The sequence below is a fragment of the Petaurus breviceps genome, unplaced genomic scaffold, assembly GCF_028583685.1.
Source record: "Petaurus breviceps papuanus isolate PSGF00001 unplaced genomic scaffold, PetGlider_PUasm1.0 91041, whole genome shotgun sequence".
Lineage (NCBI taxonomy): Eukaryota > Metazoa > Chordata > Mammalia > Diprotodontia > Petauridae > Petaurus > Petaurus breviceps.
In genome coordinates this window covers 451,201-472,844 of record NW_027187400.1, presented here as the reverse complement: position 1 = coordinate 472,844, position 21,644 = coordinate 451,201, and the positions used below count along the sequence as shown (strand labels likewise).

Below are 21,644 nucleotides of genomic sequence, written 5' to 3'. Positions count from 1 at the left end.
GCGGCTAGGTGGCACAGTGAATAGAGCACCGGCCCTGGAGTCAGGAGGACCTGAGTTCAAATCCAGCCTCAGACACTTAACACAAAAACTAGCCGTGTGACCTTGGGCAAGTCACTTAACCCTAACTGCCCTCCAAAAAACAAAGAAACAAAAATATGCCCTCAATCCATGTATAGATGATTCTCATAAAGATTTTGTAGAAGAACAAGCATATAGGTCAGTGGCTAGTGATGCTCTCTTGGAACGTCACTGGGAAAAAATGGAATATCCTTATCCAACCTTTCTGCTTAGAATTCCCAAGGAGTGGAGTAAGATCAGAACTGTCTCAGAGGATGGAGACGGGGTGGGGGGATGGGGAGACTGTCACCAACTCATTCACTGATCAATTATCAGCTAACCTCTGAGTCAAGCAAGCTCAGCATAAGTGCACAATGTGATTTGGCAGGCAAGAAAACTGCCATGTTCTTGGACCACATTAAAAGAGGCATAGCTTCCAGGAATTAGAAGGTGACAGTACTTCTATTCTCTGCCCTGTTCAGACCTCATCAGGCTATTGTGTTCAACTCTGGGCACTATGACTGAGGAAAGCCATCAGTAAGCTGGAGAGCATCCTGGGGAGGAGGGGCCTGGCAGGATGGTGAGGGGTCTTGAGTATATGCCATGTGAAGATCATTTAAAGCAGGTGGGAAGAAGGAGGGGAGAGACATGGTCTGTCTGCAAGTATTTGAAGAACTGTCATGTGGAGGATGGAGGGGGGAGGGAACAAGCGTTTATTAAACACTGACTGTGTGCCAGGCACTGTGTTCTAAGTGCTTTGCAAATATTAGGAGGACAGATTAGACTTGTTTTATCTGGCCCAGAACCAGAAACAATGAGTGAAAATTAAAAAGAGAAAAATTTAGTTTCAAAAGTCAGAAGTAGAATGGGAGCTGCCTTGGGAAGGTCCCCCACGTCAGAGGTCTTGAGGTATGGGCTCAGGAATATTTGTAGGGCATGGGAGGGTGGAATTTTTTTTTCTTGGCATGGGTTGGAGTAAATAGACCCTGAAGTCCATCCCAACTATAAAACTCTGAGATTCTGTGATTATCTTAGTATCTACATGTAATGTGAAAGAGAAAGTCAGGGCCAGGGCGTGTGTGTGTGTTGTGTGTGTGTGTGTGTGTGTGTTTTGTGGGTGGGTATGCCTGTGAGAGAGGGCATGTGTAGACCTAGCGTTATGTGGTTGGGAATGTGGATGAAGGTGTGTCTCGTGTGTGAGGCTGACACACACACAAGATGGTCTGTGGGTGGTCATTCACCAATGGATGGATATACCCCCTCCATAAGAGGCAATGTGGGCTGGCTGGCAGGTCCTAGATCGAGGTGCTAAGTGGGAACCTGAACTGGAGGCGGGGGGACTTGGATAGTTGCTGGATCCCAGCCCACCCTGCTTTCTCTGAGTACCCTGGAGGGGTGAGGCAGCAGGGCCAGTGGGAATGGCTCTCTCATTTCCTTTATCAATTCCTCAGGAATGTTTCCTGCCCCAGCAAAACTTGATCCCTTAGGCAAGGGGGAGGGAGGTTGAAACCAGCCAAGACCTGCCCCACCAGTGTGGTGGTTGCTTCAGATACAGTTCTGCAGAATGAAAGGGCTTTGGAGGCATACCTGGAGGGAATCAGGAGGGCTGGTAGAGTCAGCCTAATCCAACCATCTTGCCTACTTGCACCCGCTCTGCCACCATGGACAGGCTGGAGTTCCCTCTCTTTCCCCTGCTCCCTAAGTCTGGCCCCTTGGCCCTTCTTGGGTTCTGAGGGGCAGAGAGACCCTGACCAGCTTAAGCTGAGACAAAAGTATGGAGGAGGTTCTAAGGTGGGAATTGTTGGGGAAACAGCACCTGAGAAGGTGCTGAGAGGACGATTATAGTGGCCTTTTGTTAGTGATGGGGCTGTGGGCAAATTAATTAACCTCTCTCAGCCTTAGTTCCCTCATTTGTAAAACAGGTTTAATAATAGTGCCTGTCTCTCAAAGGGTTGTTGTGAGCGTCAAATGAGAGAATATTTGTAAAGTACTTTACACATGTGATCTATTATTAGTATTATTACTTGGCCTGTAAGAGCTTACATTTATCATTACTTGGCTATAATAGTTCCCACTTATGGATGCTTTAAGGTTTTCAAAGTGCTTTACATTGATTATGCCATTTGATACTCACACTCCGTGAGGGAGGTACCATTATTATCCCCATTTTACACATGAGGAAACTGAGGCTCTTAAGTCCTTTACCTAGGAGTCATATGGCTTAGGTCTGTCTCTGGGGCCAAATGCGAACCCAGTTCTTTCTGACTCCAACGCCAGAGCTCTCAATGGTCAGTCACAGCCCAGAGCTGCCTTATTGGAATGGAGTAATCGAGCAAAGTTGGTTTGCCAGCTTTAGAGAAGGTTTTCCAGAGAGAGAGAGAGAGAGAGCCAAGTACTGGGAATGAGTAATCGGCTAAGCCAAGGATGGCCACTGTCCTTCCTCACCTTCCTAAGAGCCTGGCTGCCCACTGAGTCCAGCCTGCCTTTATCATAGCAGGTGGCCCCTCACCCCAAAAGGTGCCCAATTCTGTACTAGATCGTGGGGGACGAATGAAAATGAAGTAAGGTGCAGTTTCTACTCCCTCCCCCCCCCAAGGGATCCATGATCTAGCTGGAGAAGAGGTCAGATGTAAGTGAAAAATGAATGATGCAAAAGATTCACTCTTCATTCATTCATTCGAAAACTATAAGATTACTATTAACAAGCTGCCAGCTCCATGAGAGCAGAGCTAAGCTCTGATGTCTGCACCGGTGTTCAGCATGATGCTGTGATCACGAGTTAGTGAATGTTCGCTGCATCAAAATGATTCTTATTTCACCAACTAGACTTTGAGTGCTTCTCTTGGCTTTCTGTGAGAGTTTCTTGGCATTTTCCATATCATCCAGTGCAAGAATGTATGAATGAACAAGCATTTATTAAACACCTGCTGAATGCCAGGCACTGTGCTGAGTACTGGGGATACAAAGCCTCTGCCCTCATGGAGTTTATACTCTGATAGGACAATTCAGCACATACAGAATAAAGGTAACCAGGGAAGGGAGTTTTATTCTGTGGAGGTGAAAAGGGCAGGATGCAGAAGATAGATGACCTGAAGGATGGTAGATGGAAATGGACCCGTAAAGGCTCTGTAGCTGGCCATTCTGTGCCCAAACCTTCTGTGCAGCCTCCCTGCCTGAAGATGTTGGTGATGGATAGCTGGCTACTCCACGTGGCAGCCTGTCCAGTGTGAGACAGCTCTGATTGCCTGGTTCCTCTTCAGACTAAGCCCAAATCTGACTCCTTTAGGTGCAGCTCTGGTCGACCAGTTAGCTAGCATTTATTAAGTGCCCACGATGTGCCTTAATTAATTAATCTTACTCTGGTCCTAAATCCTGCCCTCTGGAATCATTCAGAACAATCCTCCTTCCCCACAAAAGTCCCTTCAAATATTGGAAGACAGCTATTACACCATCATAAGTCTCATTTCAGGCTTAACCTCTGTTCCTTCAGCTGATTTTCATTTCCATATGACTTTGGGTTCCTTTACAATCCCTTGGCCATCATCCTTCAGACCGGCTCAGCATGGCTGCTGCACCACACTGTTCACTTCTACTCTGGGAGCAGTCTGTGAAAGTCCACAGGTCCTTTTTTGTGTGAACTTTCTGCCCATTCTTCTACCATCTTCCACTTATATCGATTTATTTTTTGAGCTTTAGGAATGGACTTTGCATTTATCCTTATTAAATTTCATCTTAGTGATATGTCTAGGAGTGGGAAACCTGGAGCCTTGAGGCTACATGTGGCCTTGAGGCCACAGGTTCCCCACCCCTTGACGACTGATTCCCAATTCAGTTCCTTCACTCTACTCCAAGTGGTTTGGCCTTAACAAGTCTCCTCTCTCTTTGTGGAAGAGATACTTCTGTGAGTCCTGCTCCCTGCCCTGACTAAGCCTGAAAGTACCCAGAACCTTCAAGTCAAGAAGAATTAATGACCTTATTAGGAATCACAAAACTAATGTAGGTCTGGTAGTTATGGGGCACCTCCCCAAACTGGGAAATATAAACCATGAGATGGCCCTTAGATTTCTGGGTGGCTCCATAACCTGTCAGCCACAGGGTGGCTCCCATGAGATCAGGGGCTCCCTCAGAGGGAGAGACATGTCTTCTCTAGGAGAGTTCATCTCATGGATAGGGCCATGTTACCTTTCTCAGACAAAGTATTTGGTAGACTCCATGCCCAGAATGTAGCATGTACTATAGATGAAAGTGACTTTAGGGACTTTGGACACATTATTGCTCTCACCTAATCCTCATTTCTTAGAGCTGCAATGACCCATGAGAGCTCTGTCTGGGCTTGTGGCCAGGACACTAGTGGTTGCTCAGTGACTGAAGGGAGCTGACCTAGAAATCTTGTTAAACACCTTGTCCCAAGCCAATTTATAGAAAGATAGTTTTGTAGAACCAAAAAATTGGAAGAGACCTTGGAATATAGAACACAGAATTTCTAAAAGGAAAGCACTTCAAAACACAGAATATCAGAGCTGGAGGGCCCTTAAAACAGAATGTCAGAGCTGGGAGAGATCTTAGAACACAGAATGTCAGAGCTGGGAGGGCCCTGAGAACACAGGATGTCAGAGCTGGGAGGATCCTTAGAACACAGGATGTCAGAGCTTGGAGGGCCCTTAGAACACAGGATGTCAGAGCTTGGAGGGCCCTTAGAACACAGAATGTCAGAACTGGGAGGGCCCTTAGAACAGAGTATGTCAGAACTGGAGGGATCTTAGAACACAGAATGTTGTAATAATGAATTATGTCCAAAGAATTATTAAACTACCTATACCCTTTCACCCAACAATACCACTACTTGAATCTATTTCCAAAGATAAATATGGAAACAGGAAAAGAACCTATATGTTCTAAAATGTTTATAGCAACTCTCTTTGTGGTAACAAAGAACCGGAAATTGCAGGGATGCCCACCAATTGGCCGAACAAGTTGTGGTGTATGATTATGATGGAATACTTACTGTGCTGTAAGAAATGATAAGCTCAATGATCTTAGAAAAACATGGAAACATTTGCATGAAATAATGAAGAGTGAAATGAGTAGAACCAAGAGATCATTGTATATACTAACAGAATATTGTTTTAAGAATGACTTTCAGTGAATAAGCTATTTTGACTATCATAAATACCCAAATTAACTATAAATATGGACATATGAAGAAAGATGCTATCTGTACCCAGAGAAAGAACTAATTAATAGAAGTAGGAATAGAACAATTTTACATATATATATATATGTACACATACACACATATACACACACACTTATTTTTATCTAATGGTGGCCATCTCTAGGGTGGTGGGAGGAGGGAAGAAAAAAAGGGGAAAAATGTACATGATAATTTTGATGTATATTTGAAAAGAATAGCAAGTTGTGTATAGTAGATTTGCAGTTTCATGTGCAATCACCTTTTTATTGTACTATTTCATGGAAATGCTTGTTTTGTTACATAATTTAGGAATAAAATAAATTAAAAGCAAAGAACACAAAATGTCAGAGCTGGAAGGACTCTCAGAATACAGAATGTCAGATCTGGGAAGGCCCTAAAAACACAGAATGTCAGAGTTGGAAAAGAATTTAAAAACCAGAATATCAGAACTAGGAGGAACATTAGAATGTAGAATACCAGAGCTGGGAGGGCCCTTAGAACACAGGATGTCAGAGCTGGAGGGCCCTTAGAACACAGGATGTCAGAGCTGGGAGGGCCCTTAGAACATAGAATGTCAGAGCTGGGGGGGGGCCTTAGAACATAGACTGTCGGAGCTAGGAGGGCCCTTAGAACACAGAATGTCAGAGCTGGGAGGGCCCTTAGAACACAGAATCTCAGGGCTGTGAGGGGCCTTAGAACACAGAATCTCAGAGCTGGAAGGGGCCTTTAGAATACAGAGTATCAGAGCTGGGAGGACCCTTGGAACATAGAGTGTTAGAGCTGCAAGGGACTTTTAGAATGTAAAATTTTAGAGTCAGAAGGGACCTTAAAACATAAAATGTTTGATAGCTGGAAGGGACTTCAGAGATCATTGAGTTCAACTCTCTTTAATTTATAGAGGATGAAACAAAGGTCAAGGCCACCCAATGAGTTGGCAATAGCCACAGGACTAGAAGCTAGACACCACATCACTGCCTTCTCCCACAAACCCAACCACCGCATGAATCATCCTCCTTCCTGACCCAGTCACCCATAGCACGCTGTGTAGGCCTCAAACTAACAGAGATCCTTCTCATTGGAATAATTGGAATTATACCAGGGCCACTCAGAAAGTTAGCAGCAGAGTATGACCTAGAGTCCAGGTCTCCTGTTTCCAATTTCAATATTCTTTATATTAGACCCCTTGTATTAGATTTTATATTAGACCGCAAAGTGACCTTAAGCCTCAATATTACCATCTGTAAAATGGGGATGATATTTATTACCTTTCCTACCTCAGAGGGCTGCCATGAAATTCCATTGAGATAATGGAATAGTAAGTGCTTTGTAAAGCTTAAAGTACCATAAGAATGTAAATTATCATTACATAATTATTTTAACACATATAAATGTTTATAGCGTATTTGAAACTCTTTCAGGGTGTTAAAAACAGTGTACTATTATTAGAGATGGCTATTACTCTCACTATGATGATGACTGCTTGTGACCATGGCTTCTGTGAATGAAAAATTTATATGATTTTATAAAAATAGGACCCCACCCAATTACTGTCAGTTGGCCTAAGCATATTAATAGTAGCTGACATTTATAATTGAGAATAGCAAATGACTTTGCTATCATCTCCTTTGGGCCTCACAAGAACCCTGTTAGCTAAGTACTATAGAGATTATCATCCCCATTTTATATCTAGCGAAACCAAGGTGAGGTATGACTAAGTGACTCATCCCTTGTTGGTGGTGGGTGAGTGGGATGGGGATTCAAACCCAGGTTTCTTTTGACTCTTCACACCCTTCTTCCCCTAAATAATCTCCATGTTAGCAATTTCTCGTGCCTGTAGACTAGGTTGTACTTGCCAAAGTGCTTTGGCTAAAATGTTATTTAGAGCTTACCCCAACAATGAGTAAATATTTACCAAAGGAACGGACAAACTTGTGAGGTAGGTAGCCCAGGCAGTAGCAGGCTCAGGGTGGGTGATTTACTCCTGGTTACACTGAGTCACAAGGACAGAACTAGAGATCAAGCACCCCCATCCTGAGTCAGCGCTTTCCATAGCACCCCCAATTTGTTCTGCAGCCTCCTCAAGGCCATGCTGCCATATTGGTCTTCTTGATGTAGTTTTCAGTTTCTTTGTCATCCATCAATCTGTTGGTGAGCAAATGGATGACTCAAGTTGGAAGACTCTTTATTGGAGTGGCCTTCAATCATACTGGCAAGGACAATAACTGGCTGGGCATGGATCCCATTAAGCTATGGCTGCTGTGGTTCATTTCAAAGTGTCTGGAGAGTGTCTTCTATGATCTTCCTTAGGGCAATCCCGTGATGTTTGCTTCTTAGAATTTTCTAATTGCAAGTGGAATCCTTCCTCTGGGGAATGCAAATGAATTTATATTGCTTGCTAGAGAATATATGGATGCCTGTGTAACCCAGGTTCCAGCCTGGAGGATTTGTAGAAGTTCTTCATTGGTGAAGGGAGTGATGACTCAATGGTCTGTGACTGCATGAAGGATGGACTTGGCTGGAGAACTTGGGAGGGGAGAGCTTCTTCTAGCTGTACGAGATGAAACATACAGATCCAGATACTCTCTGAAGAGAGAATGAATGAAAGTGAGAGCAAGGGGGAGAGACAGAGACAGGAAGGGAGAGAGAGAGATACAGAGAGACAGAGAGGGAGAGAGAGACAGACAGAGACAGAGAGAAAGAGAGGGAAAGAGACAGAAAAAGAGAGAGAGAAAGAAAGACAGAGACAGAGAGAGAGAGGAGGGGAGGGGAGAGAGATTGGAAGACCTATATAGAAGAAAGCCAGCTCCCCAGTATGTCCCTTTCACCTCTCTGTTCTCTTTTTCTACATATACATGTATTTATACATAGTTATATTCATAATTGAGGTGTCCCATTTCCATGTTAGGATCTTCAGGTGCTGGAAATTTATTTACCCTCCCCTACAGAACCTGAGTTAGCATTCATTTGTAGAATCTCAAAAAACGATAAGCACCTTCCTCAGAAGGCCTTTTGTCCTCACTTGAGAGAACAAATCACAGTCATTCTCCTGGAATTGGCCAAGTAGTTTAGAGTCAGAATTCTTTGGGAAGATTCATGCCCATATTAACTATCTTATAGACCCGTGAGGTTTTAATTGTTTCTGAGTTTCTTTTGCTTTCACCCTTAAAACCAATGGAGTTCTCCCTGCTTACCCAAATATGGCTTCATAGACAAGTGGCCCCAAAGTACCTGGGATCATAGTTAAATTCCTATACATCTCTCCTCCTGAGAGATCTTTTCTAGGTGGAAGGACAATCCAATCCTGTGCCTCTCATTTCACTCAATCAATTTTTGTGATCAAAGATTGCAAAGTAGACCTGGAAGCAGATAATGTTTTTTACTACTTACCAATTAGTTCTGCCCCTGACTTCCAGACTTGAAAGCTATGCCTCTGCCACTGCAAAATCCTGGCACTTCCTTCAGTGCCTGGGACCACCTCATTCTGGAGCATCCAACCATCTCTGGCCTTGTCAAACTGGAATATCTCTTCATAAGGCCTGCTTGCTTTCCTTAGTGAATTCTTCCTGGGGTCTCCACTTTGTGGAGGAGCTTGGGCTGGTCTTCATTCGCCTCCTGGTCACCACCCTTAACATAGGGCTTGTAACATAGTAAGCACTTAATAAATTCTCCTTCCTTCCTTCCTTCTTTCCCTCCCAATTGCCTTACCCTCCCCCCTCCAAAAAAAAAAACTACAAGAACCCATATATATGCAGAGTTTATTCAAATCACTGCCTGGGGGGCCCTAATTCAGGGTGTGGGGCCTTAGGACTGCAATTCTTAGGTTCCTCATACTATAGAGTAGGGCTTGACTCAACAGTCCTGACTATGGTCTCCTTGAAGTGAAAATTAGTGGCCTTCAAAAGCTATCTTCAGAATTAAGGACATCCTCCTAGGCAAATCTGTTGTAGATGCCAGAGACCCATGAAGAAGCAAGAAAAAGTAGATGGTGTCTGAAATTTTACTGGTAGGAGAGAAAATAAAGGAAGAGGTGAGAAGTGGATAGAAATGGGACTTCTGCTTAAGATCTTCTGAGAGAAGACAAGGAAGACAGCTTCTGTTTGCTTTAGGATTTCAGCGGGAATCTGTTCAATACAGATCAAAGGCAGAGGCAAAAGCTGATATCTCAAGTGAAAATGTGGGAAAGTCTTGGAAAAAAGTGAGAAAGCTTTTTTCAGACTTGATTAGACATCTCTTGCAAGTGAGCCAGTGGTACCACAATCAAGCAATTTGCCGTGAAATATCTATGTATGTGTATGTATGTATGTATATGTACATGTGTTCTATGTATGTGTACATAGGTATATGTGTGTATATATGTATGTGTGTGTATATCCATAAGCGATAGGCTAAAGCACCAGCAGCAAGAATGCCAATGGACCCAGAATTTCAGTGCCCTCAAGGATGAAGGGAAGGAGTAATTTTACAGACCTTCAGAGAGTAAGCTACACTTGTGTCTCTTCCGGTGCTCAGAGCAATAATTACATGAAAACAAAATCTAGATTGGTCTCCCTCCTAAAGAAAGTGAAAGCAGGAAAGGAATACATTTTCTCTATATGGATGGGGAAGATGAAGGATTCCTTGAAAGAATGTCTAGGCACAGCTGGGTGGTTCAGTGAATAGAGCACCGGCCTTGGAGTCAGAAGGACCTGAGTTCAAATGCGGCCTCAGACACTTAACACTTACTAGCTGTGTGACCTTGGGCAAGTCACTTAATCCCAATTGCTTTGCCTTTCCCCCTCCAAAAAAAAAGAATGTCTAGCAATAGTTGAGGTATACTTGGAGGCAGTCAGGTGGTGTTCTACACTGGACTTTAGTCAGGAAAACCTGAGTGCTAATCCTGCCTCAGATACTTGCCAGCCTTGTGTCTCTGGGCAAATCTTGTAGCTTCTCTCAGCCTCAGTTTCCTCATATGTAAAAAGTGTTGGGAATAATATCTGCCTGCCTTCCAGCATCATTGTGAGGATCGAGTGAGATAATATTTGTAAAGGACTGCCAACCTTAAAGTGTTATATAAATGTGCTGGCGTCTATTTATCTTTAGTAATGCACTAGCATTATTATTAGCACACGGTTGGTAAAGGGCAAGAAGAACAGAACACATTATATGCTTTTGGGTGGTCCCCACCCCCAGGTGCGTACCACCCTCCATGCCCAAATGTCTCCATTCAGGTGAGACTTTCTAGTACCTGCCTCCAGCTCCACCCTGTGGATAAGCCTCCCTAAGGAAGGACAGTGGAGTATCGAAGATGCCTAAGGTGACCATCTCTAGCTTTCTTCACTTTTCCATCTACTGGAGCCTCTAGCCTCAGCCTCCTTTGCCCAGGGGAATCCATCTCCATGTGATATCTACTTTTGGAAGCTAGATGAATATGGATCAATAAAAGCTCCTTTGTTCATCTTGAGCCCCCAGCTGGTAATCTCTGGGATTAGACAATCTATCTCTGTCTCGTAAATCTATATCACAATATAAAATCTCCTGTGCTTTTTATGCTTTACCATCTTGGATGCTTTACCTCTCATTACCCTCCTTCCCCATCCCTGCTCAGCTGTATTTAACTCCCAAGAGCATATGCGTAAAACCAGTCCTCAAATAACCATGGGATCTTAGGGAAACCAGTTTCTTTTCTTTTTTTTTTAAATTTCAAAATGTAAAATCAAAACAAACTCTTAAGGAAACATGGATTGGGAATACAGTTCAGTATTAGACTCAAGACTGAGTCTGGAGAGTGAAAGTGAAGCAAAGCATAGAAAAGCAAGGATGTTACCAGTTTCGCTTTCAGCCACAGAGATGATTATGACCACTGGGCATCTGCTCCCAGGTTCAGCTACGACTTCCCTGTTTAGCATTCTCTTTCCTGTGAGTGCCCTTGTAGGTCATTGGTGGGCAGCAGCAGCAATGTGGCCTCACCCCCTCACCAACTCAGCTGCAATTCTAGTCCTCAGGCGTTTCCATCCTTGTGTGACCAATACCTTCCCTCAAAGCTTTGGATCTCCCCCCTTCTTCAGGATGAGGGAAGACAGCCCCCATAGTCTTTGAATAAGGCACAACTCTGTCCCACCCTGCAGATATCCATCCCAGCCAGACTTTGCCAGCTCCTTGGGAGAAGAACGAAAAAAGAGGTTCAAAGGCAAAATTAAGATGAAAAAGAATTTGACAGGGTAGAAGGGGAATCCTAAGTAGAATTAGGAAGTTGAGTGATGGAAGAATGTGACCCAGGAAGCACTGACCACTGAATTATCTTGCAGGAGAGGGGCAAGCTGTATGGACAATTCAGGAGGAAGCCAATTCCTCATAATCAGAAAAAGAGAGGTCATCTCGTAATAATCAGAAGTTAAGGGGTCATTCTCAATGGGTGGAGGAGGGGTGGGCAGGAGGGAGAGAATTTGAAACTCAACATTTTTTAAAAGTTAAAAATAAGGACAGCTAGGTGGCATAGCTAATAGAGCACCAGCCCTGGAGTCAGGAGGACGGAAGTTCAAATCTGGCCCCAGACACTTAACACTTACTAGCAGTGTGACCTGGGGCAAGTCACTCAACCCCAATTGCCTTGCCCTCCCCCTCCAAAAAAAAAAAGCAAAAAAAAATTATTTTAAAAAGTTAAAAATAAATAAATCATAAATGTTTTTTTTTCATTTTTCAAATGCTTTATTAACTTCTGATTTACATCATTCATTTCCACCAGATTTTGAGTTACAAATTTTCTCCCCGTTTTTACCTTACCCACTGCCCCAAAATAGCAGTCCCACAGGATATCCCCTCCTCCAATCTGCTCTCTCCCATGTTTTCTCCCATACCCCTTTCAACTTTCCCAGTAAGGCATGGTGGATCTCTATGCCCCAGTGCCTGTATATCTTATTTCCCAATTACATGTAAAATAGTATTAATAATAGTAATATGTATATATATATATATATTTAAACATTTGATTTTAAAACTTTGAATTCCAGATTCATTACCTTCCTCCCTTGTTGCTCCCCCTTACTGGAAGATAAGCAGTTCAGGATAGGTTGTGCATGTGTAGCTAATGCAAAACAATAACATAGTAGATATATTGTAAAAGACTGACTATATTTCCCTCCCTCCTATCCCACCTCCCACTTGTTCTATTCTCTACTTTGATCCCGTCCCTTTTCAAAAGTGGGTGCTTCTGACTTCCCTCCCCCCCAGCCTAACCTGGGAGGTGGGATAGGAGGGAGGAAAATATAGTTAGTCTTTTACAACATATCTTCTATGTTAATGTTTTGCATTAGCTACACATGTATAACCTATACTGAACTGCTTATATTCCCAGTAAGGGTGGGTGACAAAGGAGGAAGGGAATGAATCTGGAATTCAAAGTTTTAAAATCAAATGTTTAAAATTATATATATATATATATATACACTATTATTAATACTATTTTACATGTAATTGGGAAATAACATATACAGGCACTGGGGCATAGAGATCCACCATGCCCTACTGGAAAAGTCAAAGGGGATATGGGAGAAGATATGGGAGAGAGCAGATTGGAGGAGGGGATATCCTGTGGGATTTCCATTTTGGGGTGGTGGGTAGGGGAAAAAGGGGGAGAAAATTTGTAACTGAAAATCTGGCAGAAATGAATGATGTAAATCAGAAGTGAATAAAGCGTTTGAAAAATTAAAAAAAAGAAAAAAGGAGATAAGAGGCAAGCATTGTAGTGGTGGTTGAGGACTGCTCGCTGGGAGATACTTAATTGGGCATAGCTTGAACTGGTAGGTATGGATCAGTCAGTCAACAAGCATTTAGGTATGTTGGTTTCTCAGTGTGTTTATCTTTAACAGGCTGGAGGACTTTCCGTGACTTATAGAACGACTCATTTCTGGTTACTCATGGGTGACCAAGTGACAAAGACAGAAGGAACCTAAAGAAAACATTGCTGGGTGTCCCAAAGTTCTGGGCAGAAAACTGAGGACCTCATGGTTACAGGTGGTATCTTCATCCCTGCTGTCAGTTAGGGCATAGGCTTCAGAAGATAAATGTAGTCTTTGAAAGTATCTGTTTTTTTTTTAATGGTGTCTAACAATGGATCACAGCTTAAGATATAGGAAGGATGGTCTCTTGTCTAGGGATGGAGTACCTCTAACAAGGTCCAGAAAAACATTTACCAGGAGATTTGCAAAACTGATCAAGGAAACTTTAAACTGAAAATAGAGTGTGTTTAAAACTGTTCCTTGGAGTATAATTTGCAATTGCACAAAACTGGAAACAACCTAAAAATCCAACAGCATAGGAATGGTTAAATTAGTGCTGGTCTGTTACTGTAATGGAATACCATAACGCAATTAAGACTGACAAGTGTGTGGATTACAGAGAAATCTGGAAAGGCCTTTGTGAAATAAGGCAAGGTGAGAAAAGCAGGCTCACAAAATGAAGAATAAACTAATAACAATCACATGAAGTAAAGTGAATGAAATGAGTAGAGAGAACATACTGATGCACATTTAGAGGAAAAAACTGAAAAAGCATGATGACACCTTACATTTAAATGTAGTTAAGGGTAAATAGTTTTAAAGAAAAAGTAGGTTTCTTCATTAATATTTGCAGTAGTTTCTTAGTAAAACTTATAGTAAAAAATATAGAGGATGGGAGAAAACTGCCTATGTTTATCTGCCAAACCAAATATAACAAAGAGTAGGAGAGAGAGCGGATGAAAAAAAAACAGTAAAAAAAGACAAATAATTCACAAGAAGACAGTGTCCAAGAAGAGGACTGGCCTTTAAACACAGAGTGTCAGAGAACTATATACAAATGTACAAACTGTGAACAACAAACAAGGCAGCTACTTTAGTACACAGAGCATTAGATCTGAAGTTAGGAAGACCTGAGCTCAAATCTAGCCTCAGACACTTACTAGCTATGTGTGTGACCCTGGACAAATCATCTTATCTCTTTTTGTCTCAAATAAAATAGAGATAATAATAGCACCTGCTTTCCTGGGTTTTTAGGAAGATAAAATAACACAAAATTTGCAAAGCACTTTGAAAACCTTAAAGTTCTATAGAAATACTAGATATTATTATTATTATTATTATTATTACCTAGATCATAATACAAGGAGGTAAATCAGTCTCGTAGGTATCACTGACTCTTGATGGCGTGGTATCCAAGGATGGAATATAGTGATGGAAGACTATACCTTATTTAAAAAGGGACAGCATAAGCAGAAAAGTATAGTGGAATAATGTATATTAAGAAGATATGTTCATGGGGAAGCTAGGTGGCGCGGTGAATAGAGCATCGGCCCTGGAGTCAGGAGGACCTGAGTTCAAATTCGGCCTCAGACACTTAACATTTACTGGCCGTGTGACCTTGGGCAAGTCACTTAACCCCAATTTCCCTCCAAAAGGCCAAAAAAAAAAAAAAGATGTTCACATGAAGAAATCTAAGAATTGGAGGACAGAAACATGGTGAAATACTTTTCAACGAGGACTGATAGGAGAGCAAACAGGAGTGATGTTGTATTGGGAATTTGCTACTGAATATCTGCCCAGAAAGAGTATATAGTATAGGTGGTGATACCAGATCCCAGGTCTGGTATGGCATCAATGGAGAATTTCAGCTATCCAGATATGTATTGGAATTCTCTGCCAGAAGAGGAGCTGCTGATAAATTCTTGATTTTCTCTAATGATAATTTCATTCTTCAAAATGTGGAGGAAGCAAAAAGAGGAACTAATTTTCTGGATTTCATTCTGACCAGAAAGGAAGAATTAGTTCTTGAAGGAGAAAGACAGGGCCCTTGAAAGGAAGTAATTGCTCTGTCTCAGAGATCATGATGAAGGAGAGGAAAGCTGAGCTTAGTGTGATCCATACCTTATATTTTGGGACAGATTTATGAGAGTCCAGAAAACAAATAGGGAGGGTCCTGTGACCCAAAATACCAGAGGAGAAGTTAACTCAAGAGGAATAGGAGACTGTCAAGAATGGAATTCTGCCGACAAAAACACAAACCATTCTGAGGACAAAAAGAGGGGAGCCATTTAAAGAGATCAATTTGGATAAGATAGCACAGTGGAGGGGGGAGAGAAGAGGGCCCAGGTCAGGGCCTTGGAGGATACCTCCAGTTAGAGAAACGTGGTAGCCAAGGAAGCTGATTCACTCGTGGGCTTCATTAATAGAAATATAGCATCCAGGAGGAAGGAAATGATAATTCCACTAACCTCTTCCCTGGTCAGATGACATCTGGAATACTTGTGTTCAGTTCTGTATGCCATGCTTTTGGAAAACATTGACAAAGAACACTGGAATTGTAGTCACAAGACCTAGGTTTGAGCCCCTACCTTGCAACTCATTTACCTGTGTGACCTTGGCTGTCAGACTATCACTTCTCTAGACCTGTTTCCTCATTTGAAAATGATAGGGGTAGGGGCAGCTAAGTGGCACAGTGAGTAGAGCACTGACCCTGGAGTCAGGAGGACCTAGGTTCAGATCCGACCTCAGACACTTGACACAAAAAACTAGCCGTGTGACCTTGGGCAAGTCACTTAACCCCAAATACCCTACCCCCCCCAAAAAAAAGCAAAAAAAAAAATGATAGGGTTGAAGTAGATGACCCATAAGATCTGTTCCAATTCTAGAGCTATGAATCTGTGTCCAGAAGAGGATGGCCAGGACAATGAGGAGATTGAAGACTGTACCATATGGGGGTGAGTTGAAGGAACTGGGAATGTTTAATCTAAAGAAAAAAAGATCTGGGAGAAATGATAGCTGTCATTATGTATTGGGAGGGCTGTCATAGGGAAGAGGGCTTAGGCTGTGGTGATGGAAAACAGACTGTCACTAGGGGGAAAATCCATGCCCCAGAGGCTCCGGACCTAGCTTAGATCCACACTGTCTTTGAAATTTATGTCTTAGTAGAACAATGCCGCAGCCTGACTTGCACAATGGTATGGTTAAGTCTGGATAGTGTAAGGCGATAATGATGTGAGGGCAAAACTATGCCGGGAAAGAAGACATTAAGTGGAGGATGCTTGTTGGAACTTTCCAAAGTGGTTCTTCTCGGAAAAACCCTTTGAAATACATAAGGCTGGAACTGATAGTGCTGGGGCTGGAGAGACAATTCCAGAAACCTCCATCAGGTGTGAATGGGGTGATTACAGGTTGAAGTCATTAGTACAAAGGGCCATTCCAAGGGCAGTGAATACATAGATCCAGGCATCAGACCCTCAGAGCTCAAAAGGATCTCATTAGTTGGCCCGTCTACTTCATTCTGAGGCAGCCCATCCACCTTTTGGACAGCTCTACGTATTGGGAAAAATAAAAAATAAAAATAAAAAGCTTTAAGAAATAAATAGCATACTTAAATGGAAAAAAAAATGGATTTATTTCCAAAACAAAAAAAACCTGTTTCTGCATTCAGATTATTGTGAAATGCTGTTTTGGTTGAAGTGTATACAGAAAATCTAATCTCACACAGATATATTTTTTTGTTTTGTTTTCTCCTTAAGTCACACCTAACTCTGTGGCTTCAGCTTCCTGATTCTATAACTTCATCTGGTTCTGCATTCTGGTTTTTGCAGTGGCTGTTGGTGTGGGGAAGCCAAGCATTTCAAGGATCATTTGGGGTAAAGCATTTATCGAGTCATTCAATGCAAATGTTAAACTACTACTAAAAATAAACGAGGCACTTCTAAGTTTAATCTTCGTTATTAAGACTTTCTCCATCACTTTCTTACCTCTGGACAGTAAACGACACAATGAATCAAGCCCTGTTTTGTAGCTTTTGCCAATTTCTGAGGTGTAAATACTCTCACTGAAAATTTAACAATCGTCTCTTGCTAGTCAGTACCCAGAATACCCCTGGATACAATGATTAAAGTCCTAAATGGTCCCAGCCCTCAAGGGATTTACATTCTAAACAGAATTAATTTGATCTCTCTTTCACATAAAAGCCCTTCAAATATTTGAAGATACCTTCAACTCCTGCCTGCGTTGACCTTGGACATGACACTTAGAGTGACATAGGAAATCCTTGGGACAAGGAATAATTCTGAAGTCGTTTCACTTTATGACAGCAGTGGTCATGAGCCTGTTTCTACTGGCAAGAGGCTGACTCAGGATGTCTGACCTTCACTAGATGAACCCAGATTGAACTGGTTTCTCCACCTTTACTTAGTTCTATCCGGATGAAGGCTGGATTTTTGTGCAATACATGAACTGCCCTCCTTGGATACATTTTAAATCTTGTGGCTTTTAAGAATGTATGTCACTGCAGGGAGATATACATAACTTCTGGTTCTTACAGAGCACACTTCAATGACTATGAGAGAAATTGCAGTGGCTGTTGGTGTGGGGAAGTCAAGCATTTAAAGGATCATTCAAGACCACAATGAAATACAATCATTTGTACTGAAGTGAAAAGAAATGTTCAGTCAAAAATAAAAAAATCCACCAAGAACCAAAAAACTCTTGCTGTAGAGCAACTTAATTAATCCTCAGAAAACAAGTAAAGAATTTCAAAGGGACAATGGAAGTTGGTAATATTGTTATTGATTCCCTTAAAGCAGTGGTTCTCAAACCTTTTGATCTTAGAAACTCTTTATACTCATGAAAATTATTGAAGACTCACCCCAAAAGCTTTGCTTATATGGGTTTATATCTATCAATATTTACCATATTAGAAATGAAAACTGATTAAATTTTAAAATATCTAATTCATTTAAAATAATAACAGAATGATTACCTATAAAAAATAAATGTAAATTTACATGTAAAATAAATTACATGTAAAAATAAATAGCATGCTTTAATGAAAAATGGATATATTTTTTAAAAAATTAGTGAGAAGAGTGGCACTGCTTTATTATAGTTTTACAAATCTCCATAATATCTGGCTAAATAGAAAACAATAGATTCTCATATCTGTTTCTGTATCCAGAATGCTTTTGACATGTTTTGGTTGAAATATAGGAAGAAAATCTAATTTCACACAGATATGTAGTTGGACAAGGGAAGAGTACATTAATAGGCAAATAGCATCTTAGAATTATTATGAAAATAGTTTTAACCTTGAAGATTCTCTGACAGGGTTTCAGGGACCCACAGAGATTCATGGACCACACATGAAGAACATCTGAGAACTTAAAAAAAAATTTTTTTTTTAAATAGCTGCTAACCATTGCTATGAAGAAAAAAAATTGTCTAAAGCAAGACAATATAAAGACTGGAGTATTGAAGAGTGGGGAAAAGGTCATTTTTATTGATGAAATTTACTTTTTTGTTCAAAGCTGTACCAAAACCACTATGTGAGAAATCCAGGTGACCCTATAAGAATCTGGGTACCTTAAACTGTGGAACATCCACCCAAAAAAAGGGGAGAGGGACTTTATTACTTCTAATAGTTCTAGAAAGTATATTCCCATTGAGTAAATAATAAGCTCTTGTTAAATACAGGGTGTGCCTAAAGTCTTAGTACAGTTTAGACTATTAACGTCTACATTTTTAAAACACTCCACATATAATGAACCAAAACATCGATTCCTTGCTCTAAGGGGCCATGCTTCTTGAAGCCACTCCCTCCCTCAGGTAACTATTTCTCTTTATCTGTGCCTGTCTTCTTCAGTGGAAGCCAACTCTCTCATCACTCCTCCACCCCGACTCTCACCTTTACTAATGCATCCTAGAATTTGACCAGGAAATGAAGTCAAGCTCACTGGCCTGCCATCTGTAGAATCCACTTTCTTCCCCATCTTGAAAATAGGGACAGCATTTACCCTTCTCTGGTCCTAGGCTTCCTCTACTTTTCTCCACAGGTTGGCTCACATTCAATCATTCTTTCCAAAGTCCTGCGAAGTAGGTTCTGTGAGCTCACTGAGCCAGACTCTTAGAGGACAGCTAGGTGCCCTGTTACTGTATCTTCACATGCCTTGGGTTTCAACCCACTGCTTGGCTTTTTCCCTCCCATACTTTCCAGCCTGACTATCGTTCTTCTTGATATGGAGAACAAGCGGACCAGGTCCACCTTCTCTCTGTCGCCAGTTCCTTCATCCCTTCTACTTCAAGTGTCCCTTTTATTATATTTTTTATTTTTGTCTCTTACCCAACATAGTTAAAAAAAAATCTCTTTTCCTTGTCCTTAGCACTTTGGTCATTACTACAAAATGGTTTGCGACTTCAGAGGAATCTTTGATTCTTCTTCAACCCTCATATTCAGTTGGTTGATACTACCTCCACAGGTAGCCCACAGCTATCCATTTCCTTCCTCTCCACTTACACAACCACCGTGGTGGTTCTGGCCCTCACCATATCTCACCAGAACAATTACAATAATATCCTAATAAGTTTCCTTGTCTTTCTCCTCTCCGATCCAGCCTCCACAAAGGTGCTGAATTAATATTTCTTTTTTTTTTTTTTTAAGCAATCGGGGCTAAGTAACTTGCTCAAGGTTACACGGCCAGGTGTTTCTGGGTGTGGTGCTAAGTGTCTGAGCCCAGGATTCGATCTCCGGGTCTTCTCAACACTGGAGCCGGTGCTCTTACTCGCTGAGCCAGCTGGCCGCCCCTAAGCAATTGGGGTTAAGTAACTTGCTCAAGGTTACACGGCCAGGTGTTTCTGGGTGGGTGCTAAGTGTCTGAGCCTGGATTCGATCCACAGGTCATCTCAACACTGGAGCCCGTGCTCTTACTCGCTGTACTACCTGGCCACCTGTGAACTGATATTTCTAAAGCACAGGTCTGCCCATGTTACTCTCTGGCTCAAGAAACTCCAATTGCCTTTCAGATAAAATACAAATTCTATTTGACATTAAATACTCATAATGAGGAGCAGCTAGGTGGTACAGTGGATGGATCACTGACCTTGAAGTCAGGAGGACCTGAGTTCAAATCAGACTCTTACTATCTGTGTGACCCTGGGCAAGTCACTTAACCCTGATTGCCTCCACCAAAAACAAACAAAACCCTCATGATGATCTATCTTTCTCTACTCTATCTTTCCAGGAAGATTGTGCTTCTTTGTCCTTCATGAACTCTCTATTCTAGACAAAATGTCCCCGTTGCTGTTTGTCATACATTTCCCCCTCTGGGCCTTAGTACTGGCTGATTCTGCTTCCTAGAATCCCCTCCCTCCTCACATCTGCGTCTTAGAATCTTTAGTTTCCTTCAAGGTTCACTTCAAATACCACCTCCTATGTGGCCTACCCTGATCCCCCCAGGTGTTAGTATCCTCTCTTTTGGAAATTAAATCTGTGTTTACTTGTCTTATTTACATATTTCCTCTGGACTATTGTGTCCATGCTTTAAATAAAACATTGATAAGCTGGAGAGTATTTGGAGGGAGGCAACCACGACAATTAAGGTCAACTGAGGATTGTCTGAGGAATCTGGGAATGTTCAGCCTTCTGCAGAACTAAGCGATCCAGCCAAAGTGGCCTCTCTCTTCCCCCATCTCCCATCACTATGCTCCCGCACTGGCTGTACGGCACGCCTGGAATATATTCTCTCCTTATCTTAGCCTCATAAAAGCCCTTTAAGAAGAAACCCAAGCACTAGCTTCTAGATGAAGCCCTTCCAGATTCCCTCAATTTTCTTTTTTTTTTTTTTTAAAGCAACCAGGGTTAAGTAACTTGCTCAAGGTTACACGGCTAGTTATTTCTGGGTGTGGTGCTGAGTATCTGAGCCCAGATTTGATTCAGGTCATCCTGACACTGGAGCCAGTACTCTTACTCGCTGAGCCACCTGGCCGCCCCTGGATTCCCTCAATTTCTAGGGCCCTCTCTCCAAACTGCCTCCTATACATTTGTATTTATCCACTTCCTATTTTTGCTGCATATACTTACACATGTGCCCATTGTCTCCTCCACACCCCTTATTAGAATGTAAGTGAGTCAGGATCATTTCATTCTCTGTATTCAGATCCCTCCCTAGCACCAACACAGGGCCTGGTGCTATAAGTAAATACTTAATCAATATGACATGAGTGGTAATCTGTCACCATATAATTATGTTGTCTTGGGTCAGTCCTTTGTGAGATATATCACTGAATAAATGCTGGCTGATTGATTAAAAAGAGAACACTCAGAAGGGGTCTGATAGCTGTCTACAGATATTTGAAGGGATGTCATGTGGAAAAGGGACTGGACTTGTTTTTCCTGATGCCAGAAGGCAGAACCCTGAAGTTCTTATAGTAGGTGGAAGTCAAGGTAAGCCAATTCAAATCCAGGAGCATTATTAAAGCACCTACTATGTGCCAGGCATTATGCTATGCTCTGTGGATATAAAGGCAGAAAAAGAGTACCTGCCCTCAAGGAGCTCACAGTCTAATGGGGAGACAATAAGCAAACCATCGTGTGTGTGTGTGTGTGTGTGTGTGTGTGTGTGTGTGTGTGTGTGTGT

At 41.9% G+C, this 21,644-nt stretch overlaps 1 long non-coding RNA gene across 1 annotated transcript; it reads left to right on the top strand.

The window, feature by feature from the left end:
• Positions 1-910: 910 nt before the first annotated feature.
• On the top strand, positions 911-17,718 carry LOC138153844 (uncharacterized). The gene is made up of 4 exons (XR_011166477.1): positions 911-966; positions 13,096-13,240; positions 15,891-15,959; positions 16,761-17,718. It is a non-coding gene; the product is annotated as an uncharacterized lncRNA (long non-coding RNA).
• The last annotated feature ends 3,926 nt before the right edge of the window (positions 17,719-21,644 follow it).